The sequence below is a fragment of the Silene latifolia genome, chromosome 1 (genome assembly GCF_048544455.1).
Source record: "Silene latifolia isolate original U9 population chromosome 1, ASM4854445v1, whole genome shotgun sequence".
Classification (NCBI taxonomy): domain Eukaryota; kingdom Viridiplantae; phylum Streptophyta; class Magnoliopsida; order Caryophyllales; family Caryophyllaceae; genus Silene; species Silene latifolia.
The window spans coordinates 126,263,525-126,273,643 of record NC_133526.1 but is presented as its reverse complement, the minus strand read 5'-3'; positions in this window follow the sequence as shown (position 1 = coordinate 126,273,643).

The window sequence follows — 10,119 nt, the reverse complement described above, 5'->3', positions numbered from 1 at the left end:
GAGTAGGTCCTATGGGTTGGAGTTTGCCTTGCTTCATTAGCCTTTTTAGAGCGTTGGAGTAAGTGTCCCCAAGATTTGTGAATTTCCTTGGTGGGGTACTCTTCTTGGATGGCTCGAGAAGGTTAACTTCATCGGTCTTGCTAGTGGAGCCGTATGAATGACTTGTTTAGCCTTGATATCCTCGACCTACCATTTTGGACAAGAGCCCTTTACGGATGTCATCTTCAATTCTTGTTCCTAGTACGGTTAAGTCCTTGAAAGTTTTGATGTTTTGGTACCTCAAATGGTTGGCATAGATGGGTTTTAGATTGTCCACGAATTTCTTCACAAGGGTAGCCTCATCCGGGCATTCAACTAGTTGCGTACTAGTCTTCCTCCACCTACTTAGGAAGTCGGTGAAACCTTCTTTGTCATTTTGGGTAAGAACCTCTAGAGTGCGCATGTTAACTTGGATCTCAGCATTATCCGCATATTGCTTAGCAAACTCGATCGCGGCATCTTCCCAAGTAGCGATCTTCTAGTGTTCTAAAGAGTAGAACCATTACTTTGGGATGGTGTCAAGAGATGAAGGAAAGATACTTAAGAACATCTCTGGTTTGATGCCTTTTGATAGACATGTAATCCTTGAAGGCACGGATGTGGTTCAAAGGGTTTTCGTGCGCCTTGAATTTAGGGATATCCGTCATATTGAAGTTGGTTGGCAATTTGGAATTGACGGCCTCATACTTGCGATTATTCTCCCTATAAATGTCATCCCCTTTAAGATACATCAATTGCTCCTCTAAGTATTGGAGTCTTTTCTCGGCTACAGTCATTCTCATGGGAGGATTTTCGTCCTTGGATTCACTTGCGAAGTCACCCACTATTTCACTTTCTTGAGGAGGCAACCTCCCCTCTACGGCGTAGATCCGGCCCTCGATGGTGTCAAGGCGATCATACACTTGGTCTTGAGTAACTTGGATTTGAGCTAGTGCGGCTAGGATTCGATCATTACCATCTTGAAGTTGGTTGAAGTTCGCGTCACTTTCAGGCATCTTGAAAACTGGATAAGAGATCGATGACGAATCAAAACACGATCGACCATTCTAACACACTTGCTAAAAGAAGAAATGTTTTGACTCGTGAAGTAGGTGTGTGCCACTTGTGTTGAGTGAGCTTTGAAGAAAAGACAAGGTTTTGAAAATGTATATCCTAGTCAACCATAGTGTAGTTGTAGGAGTGGACTCGAAGTGAGGTTTTGAAATGGGCGTGGGCCCGAAATTTGACTCGACAAATGGACAGAGTTTTGACTGGGTTTTGCGCTAATCAATGGGCTTCTTTTCGAAATTTTTATTTGAAAAATGGTTTTGATTTTTTTACAAAAATCGTCATGGTTTCGTTTAGAAATGGTGATCACGTAAGGTACAAACATTTATACAAGCATTATAACGGGATGCTGAGTGCATTTAAAAGGGTTTTGGTTTAAAGGGTGGGTTGCCATACCGAACCATCAAACCCGAAGTCTGTGGAGAGGCTCGTACCAAACAAGAGTAAGGCCGATTCCTAATCCATTTCCTCAAGTAGCGAAGGCCCTTGATACAAACAAGAGTAAGCATCATGGTATGGATGACGTCAATCGCTATCCATCTTTAGGCCCAAATAAGAATTAGGACCGTTTAGACGGGACGATTGGTCGAATGGGTTGGGTTGGGCCTAGAAAGGCCGAATAAAACGATCTAGGAAGACCGAGTTATGAAAACCGACAATTGTCTTGTACAAACTATTCCCTAACCTTGTTCAAGTTTCACCCTTGGCTACACGTAAGTGTATTATCCCCAGCGGAGTCGCCAAACTGTGGACAATGGGCCCACGGGGGCGCTTGGGGGAGAGAACAAGCGTTTGCATTTTGTGGAGTCGCCACCAATTTTTATGCGAAATTGGAACCGTTCGAATACCTCGTGCCATGTCAAGACACAAAGTAGAGACATGAACACCAAGCAATCGTTACCCTTAGCATTCTATGTCTAGAATGACTCTCGTGGATGCCAATGAACACGGATGTTCACAGAGATCTAGAGTAAGGGGTGAGGGTACGTATTAGGAAGCTCTTTTGATCGAACACCTAATCCCGCCCGCCTCGATAGCGGCCTCTACTAATGATTAGGGACATCATCTATACTCGATATATCGTCGATTATATGCATGCAATGCAACATCCAAGTTTTGATCCTAACATGTGAGAATTAGACTAAGTCGGTTATCACGTAATTTAATCATACAATTAATGTCAAAGTAGGATTTAATGCTCAATTACATGTGAAAATATACAAATGATACAAAGAAATATGATAAATACAATTACAATAAAATTACAATAAAGAAAATTACAATAATTACATTGGGTTTAGCGATTTATGTCGAAAATACCTTTTAAAACGGATAATTTAAGAAAAAGAATAAACAAAGAAATTAACGAACAGGAAATAAGCGATAATACAGATAATAGTTAATTATACGTAAGCTAATTAAACTAGGTCAAGGCAGAACGGGAGTTCAGAGACAGAAGTCATCCTGGAAGAGGCGCAGCAGAGCTGCGCCCTCTGGAAGAGGCGCAGCAGTTGCTGCGTCTGTTCCAAGGGTGAGTTCTGGCTGTGAAGCCGAAACTGCAAATCGTTAATGTTAATTGGTGAATTTAAAGGATTAATTAATATATTTACTCGGATGGAAGTGATTAATAGGTTATTTACATGTGAATGATGGTCATAAAAACAATAAGCATGGATGAGACGGAATGCAAACGAATTAATTACATGGATGAACGATTGATTAATGACATGGGTGAACAAAATAGACTAAACATGATGAATTAATGACAAATTAAGGACGAATAATATAATAGACAGATGGAAATATATCAAAGATCGAATTCCAGAAACCCGATATGAACAAATCGAATTTCTATAACCCGGATTGAATTTAATGACAAAACCCGCAAATATGAGATTATATGGGATTTAAGTCGAATTTTAATGACGAATTAAATGTGTTAATGATGATGATTAATATACATGTGAAATTAATATGCTATTATATCAAAGAATTAACGAGAAACAAACGAAACAAATAAAAGACGAACGAATTATAGAGGACGAAGGAAGAAGAAAGGAAGCAGGAACTGCGGCAGCCTCACGAAGAGGCACAGCAGGCACTGCGCTCCTTCGAAGAGGCGCGGCAGTTGCTGCGTCCTTTCTCGACGGTTTGCCTTCTGGAAATCCGTAAAAAGGGTTTTAAACGTGGTTTTAGAAATCGGTTTTAATAAGTATTTTCGATATAAACCTTACATTAATGATACAAAAAGTAAATAACAATAAATAAAAGAGAGATTTACACCCTCAGACTTACATGTTTGACGAAACAAGATGAACTAAGTTATCGATTAGTGATGCTCGACTCGAATGTACGACGAAAGTGCCCTCGTAAGAGGAAAACGATTAAATTAATTAAGTTGATTGATTGTGGAGTTGGTCAAATTGGTCGGTCATGCAAATGAGGCTGGTACTCAGAAGGATCCGAGCTTACGTGGTCGAATGTTCAAGCACGTAGACGCCAAAAAGTAAGAACAAAGGTCTAGAATGCAAAGGGAGAAGAGAAGGGCGGACACTCGCGTGAGAAATATGAGGAGCGAAGACTCCTATTTATACTAATCACGTGAAGGAATAGGGTTTTCGGAGTGACTTTGGAAGTGAATCTCAGAAAGATATGAAAAAGATACGAAAAAATACGCAGAAAAGGACCTGGGAAGAGGCGCAGCAGTCACTGCGTCTCTTGGAAGAGGCGCATCACCTGCTGCGTCTGTTCCCAAGTGGTTTCCTCCTGCGGAAGAAAGATTTCCGTGTTTAAGTTATGGAATAACGGATTAATTTGGTTTTCCTTAATATTTTGTATGAATATTACGGGAAATTGTTTACCAAAGAATAAAGATTGTGAAATATTTATAAAATATGGAATAGAAATATCCGGAACATTCCAGAACATTCTGACTCGGGATTTAACGGTTATCAGAAAATGAAGACGGTTTTAGGCCCGGACTCCAAATGCACTCTAATTACTGTCAAAATGACCGTATCGGTACGTAGATGACAACTAAGAGGTAGACATTAGTGTTTGAGCAATCACTTGACTATAAACTTACGAACTGTCACAAATCGTTCCGCGTACCAAACATGCGGCCCAATCATCACCGGGTGGTTTGCGAGAGGTGCAGAAATGAGGTATCTACAGTGTACCATTTACTGAATTGGTCACTCAAGTGCCGGCGTATGCTAAGTTTTTGATAGAGAACTTGTCCAAGAAGCGGTCGTTTGATGAAGTTGAGACGGTGGCATTCACTCAGGAGCGCGCAACCGCATTGCAAGCTAATTCACCACCAAAGCTAAAGGATCTAGGGAGTTTTTCTATTCCTTGTCATATTGGTAGTATAGCTATAGATAAAGCCCTTTGCGATTTAGGGGCTAGTGTTAGTGTCATGCCGTATTCTATATGTAAAAAGTTAAATATGGGTCAACTCCGTGTTACTAATATAACCTTGAAGATGGTTGACATATCTTTAAAAAGACCTATTGGTGTCTTAGAAGATGTGTCAGTTAGAGTAGAGAAGTATTTTGTTCCAGTTGATTTCATTGTTATGGATATGGCCGAGGACTCACAAGTACCTATCATTCTTGGTAGACTGTCCTTTCACACTACGGGAGCACTTATAGATGTTAGGGATAGAAGTTTGACAGTAAGGGTTGGGGATGATACTATTAAATTTGTTCTTGATAACGCTTTAAAACGTCCCCATTCAGTAGCTCCATGTTATATGCTTAATGTTGTTGATCCACCTATTCATGATTCTCTTGCTTTATGTTTGGACAGGAATCAATCCGACGCCCCTGCTGTTGCGTCAGGACCATGGAGCAAGGAGGTGGATGAGATAGAGAAGTTGATTTATGGAGATGAGCCTCATCCTGAGCCGGTTTAGAGCCTTGATGGCGATGTTGACATAGAAGCTGAGCTGGATGCCTTGGAGGCCGAGATTTTTAGAGAGGAGCCCGTCAAAGTTTTTGAGGAAGCTCCTATGACGGATGAAGCACCCCATCTCCTTCCTAATGATGATGACTTAAAGAGCACTGAGCATTCTTGCTCATATTTTCTATTAGATTTTGAGTTTGATGAGCCGAAAATTTATTCGTTGCTTATTTTATTTGCTTAGACGTTTTATTGGTGCTACTTATGTCTGTGTGTAGCACATGCGCTACTTTTTTATTTCCTATTGCGTACTTTAAGTTGTATTGATTATGCCTTGTATGGAATTTGTTTTTAAATGCATGAAACTGTCAGTGACAGAGTACTCGATCGAGTGCCCCTAGGCTCGATCGAGTACCCTTGCCTTTTGGGTTTAAATCGTAGCCAGATGATGTGGAATTGCGCGGTTGGATATTTTCCCCTGTTTTTGCAGCTGGTCTGGGGGAACTCTTACGATCTTACCCGATATTCTCTTTCCTTGTATTTACTTTTATTGTATTATCTCTAGTTATTTCCCATTCCTTTTGTTAGATGTGTCCTTTAGGTTGCTGGAAATTTGTGTGTGATTGTTACTATTGTGTGCATTTAAGTCAAAAAATTCCATAAAAATTAAAAATTTTTCAAAGATACAAAAATGTGTTTTTCCTTTGTTTTAGGTCGAGTCTTGGTGAATTAAATAACAATGATGTTAAATTGCATTGTTTTTGCATTTGAATCCCAATTTAGTTGTCCAGGTACATTGTTTTGACCCGTTATCCATGAAAACAAAGCTCATAATTCAAGTCTTGACCGTATTTGACATGCCTTATGCAAACTAGATTTGACAAAATTATGTTGGTAAACTGCTTAAATTCTGAGGTCTATAAAGCTTCCTAGGCCAGGAACATCAATAACCTGGTCTCATTATCAATTAGGCAGGCTTTAGTATGGTTTATCCTTGTGGAATATGTAATATCAAACTGCATACGTGTGACATTAGTTTCTTAACTTTTTGCGCGTTCATATTGTTAGGTTCATATACCTATTATTAGACATTTCTAATAGTGATTTAATCAACATATTAAATTTGTCATAGTGGATCTAGTGCATGAATAACAAAATAAAAGAATAAGGAAAGGAAAAATAATGTTCCTCACATTGTTGTATGGCACAAAATGGGCACAAGTAAGGTCTCCTACCTTCACTTGTTCTTAAGCTATGATAAGTATTAGGATGATCCTCCAAGACTCAATATTAGAAGCCCTCCTTTTGATTGCACCCAAGATTATAACCCAAAATTACTACTAATGTTAACTAGATATATTATGTAGTAATGTACCCTTAATTATTTCTAATATTACTAATATTACTACAATAGTAATATATATCAAATATTAGTATTTGAGTGGTTTTTGAGGTTTTTGCATGTGAGGAAGAGATGAGCATCTAGAGAGAATAAGTATGAGAAATATTGAGAACAACAATTGTTCTTCCATCTTATTGAAAGTGCCGGCCAAATGCTCCTTTTGTAGAGGATTTTGGTTTTCTCATTTTGTCTTATGCAATACTCTTTGGGGGTGTTTGGCTAGGCAAATTGGAATGGAATGGAATGGATTTGAGCCATTCCATTGTTTGGTTGGGGTGATTTGGAATGGAGTTAGATACCTAATGTATTCTAACTCCACTCCAACTCCTTGGAATCCCATACCCACCCTTCCCCCTTGGATTCAAACTTCATTCCCCCCTTCTATAATTTATGATGAACCAAACAAGATTAGACAAGTATGGATTTAGAAACCCATACCACTATAATATCAAATTCCATTCCATTCCATTCCGACTTGTTGAACCAAACGACCCCTTTATGTGTAGGTAGTAGGCTAGGAATAAAGCATGTCATAAGATGTTGGAGCATCTTTCCAACGACAAAATGACAAAACCAACAACTCAAGCATGCACACCATTTTAGACGGTGCACTTGAGTATATATGGGTCCATTTTTATCTTATAATATTTGTCCCACAAATGCTTAATAGTCTTATATTAATTTGATCATACAACAATTATGTGACAAATTAATAAACATATATTCACTCAACTTATTGAGTAATATTTCACCATTATATCAACATATAATGGGTCCCCATAATAGCTAGTTAGTTAAATTTACAACCTCTTGTAAATGTAAATAACTAATTACCTCTACCTTGAAATATTTATAAAACCTCAACATAAATTAGTAAATTAATATATTAATCCACTAAATCGAATCTTATTTAATCACATTACAATAAGATACAAAATCCAACTCATATAAATAAGGGATTAATTAATCCGTATCGAATACAATTAATTAATTATTTATTTGGGTCTCATCCTATAGGTGTGACCTTAAGGGATCAACTGATCACCACAGTCAACACGACAGTAACGTCAAACTCTAGTCAGCCAATCGTTACCGATTAATGTTGATCATTTGACTATATAATTTATCATCCCTTTCGTATTCTTATTATGAGATTTAAACATATGATCGCACTATTGTTGAGGACACATACCTCAACACATATGATTAAGTACATGAGGAAAGGCGGTTCTTACCATTCAAATAAGCCATACATTACCTTGTTTTGTTAGCCCGTTTGAACCCTTGTAGCCGTTTCATATCCTATTTTAATAGCTGCAATCCTAGAATTTGCCTACCTTATCGGGACAGTCGCAATTGCTTGTTTATCATGTCTATTTTGCTACTATAGTTGGGATTGGGACTATTATTGTCATTTGTGGGTGTAGTAGAATTTGTTAGCAATTGTGTTGTATCCCTTATGTTGGAAAAAGAAGAAAAATATGAAGCAAAAGAAAAAGAAAGAAAAAAAAAGAAATTCGAAAAAAAAAAAAGTAAAAGAAAAGAAAAAGAAGAAAAGAAAAATATATGCTTCAATGTCATTTTTTAAGGGAACAGAAGGTTGGTTACTAGAGTCTAATGCATATTTGGAGAGTACTTCATAAGCTCTCATGTGTTGTAAAGTCAAGATTATTTCTCTAGAATTGGGTTTATTTGTATCTGTCATCATATATTTGGTTTTGGTTTTGGTTTAGCGCTGCGACTACTGTCTTAGCTCCACATATCCATAACGTGCTATTAGCACAAACCACTTCTATACCATTTGCCCATTTACTACCTTATTGTCCTTGATACATATAATTTTATCTATTTTGTGAATGCGTATTAGTTGGAGAAATTTCTATCACATTAGATTGCATGCATGTTTCATAAGTTGAGTGAGTGCTTCTACTTCTTTCTATCTTCACATATGAATCACCCATACTTATGAGTGCATGAATGAATCCGCGAGAATCCGACTAATTTGTCTTGCAATATCAAAAGGTATTTGGCATTTGTCTATAGTACGATGACTTGAGACTTGTGCTGCGTTTTCTATTACCCGTGCCTTTGAATTTCTTTTATTGGTATACCTTGTTCTTTATTTGTTACAGATATAGATAGCTTGGGATTTATATGTGCATCAACACTAGCTCTGAGTTATTTATTCGCCATTTGTATGATTGCCTTTGTATTGTGTGATGCTTTGCTTGAGGACAAGCAAAGAGATGGTTTGGGGGAGTTTGATGGGTCATAATTATATACATATTTATGCCTCCCCTTAGTTACTTTTGATACGGTTTTCGTACTAGTTTATATTAATTACATGCCTTTTATGCTAGAATGTCGATACTTCCACTACTTGGTGTTTAATGCAGGAATAATGCATTTGTGGAGCAAAAGAATGAAATGAGCACCTCGGAGTGGGCATGAAGAAGTACACGGAGCATGGCACGGGAATATAGAAGAATAAAGGAACAGAAGTGAAGAAGACAACACGAAGAAAAGAGCTGAAACGGGAAAGATACTCGATCAAGCCCAAGCAGACTCGACCAACTGGGAAATTACTCGATCGAGTGCACTCAGGCTCGATCGAGTACACACTATTTTTGGGTTTTTCCGCAATTTCCTTAAGTCGGTTATGTTTTATTATAAATACTCAATTCGTACCATATGTTATTTCTACGCTTTATTTTACCTAGTTACGCTAATTTACAATAAAATCTCTCTTAAAAATCTTAGTTTAGGTTTATTGCTATTACTTTCGGATCTAGACTTTGTTCATCCTTAATTTACTACGGTATTCATACAATTCTCTTTTAATATTCGTTATTCATCTTTTATGCCTTAAATTATGTCTTCTATTATTATTATTGTTATTGTTATTCCCTATACTATGCGTAGCTAAACCTCTAATCTATGGTGAATGGGGATCTAGGTTGTTCGAAGGGGGATTAATTAATGAATTGATAGTTAAATTGCTTATTCGTTGTTGTTCAGTTTATTGTTCTTCATCTAGTTAGTTAATTACTGGCCAGGGTTAATTGACTAGTAAAGCGAATTGAGACTTTCACCGACTGGGTTAGAATCATTATAGGCTGCGATAACTAAATAGAGATAATTTAATGATAGCAACCGCATGTTAAATTAGATATAAAGGGAATATTGAATCGATCGATCATATAACCTTAAACAACGTAATTAGCTCTGTTAATGAATTAAGTCTGACCCCCGGATGACTACCTAGTGAACTTGATCCCTAGACTCTTCAATATTATTGAATTTGTCTTTTATTTACATCGCAATTATTTTAGCAAACAAACATCCTTCAAGAAATTGGTTACTTTAAGACAAACTTAAATATAAACAAACTAGAACAATTAAACTCGCCTCCCTGTGGATTCGACCCTTTCTTGCCACTAGCTACCAGTTAGTAGTAATTTAGGATTTATTTTGTGATGTGACTCATATTTGCACACTTTTAGCCCCCAAACTAGCCTCGTTCCTATGCTTTCTTGCATGTATTAGGGTCGTTTCTTATCTTTAGCTTCCCACTTTGCATATTCTTTGAGCTTTCATGCCCTTGGTAGGGAATGAGCGCTAACCTTGTATTTATGGAGCAATTTGGAGCTAAATAGATCGCATCTAAGGACCAAGCATTAAAGAGGAGACCGATACTAAAGGCCTAAGTAGATAGAACAAGTAAAATG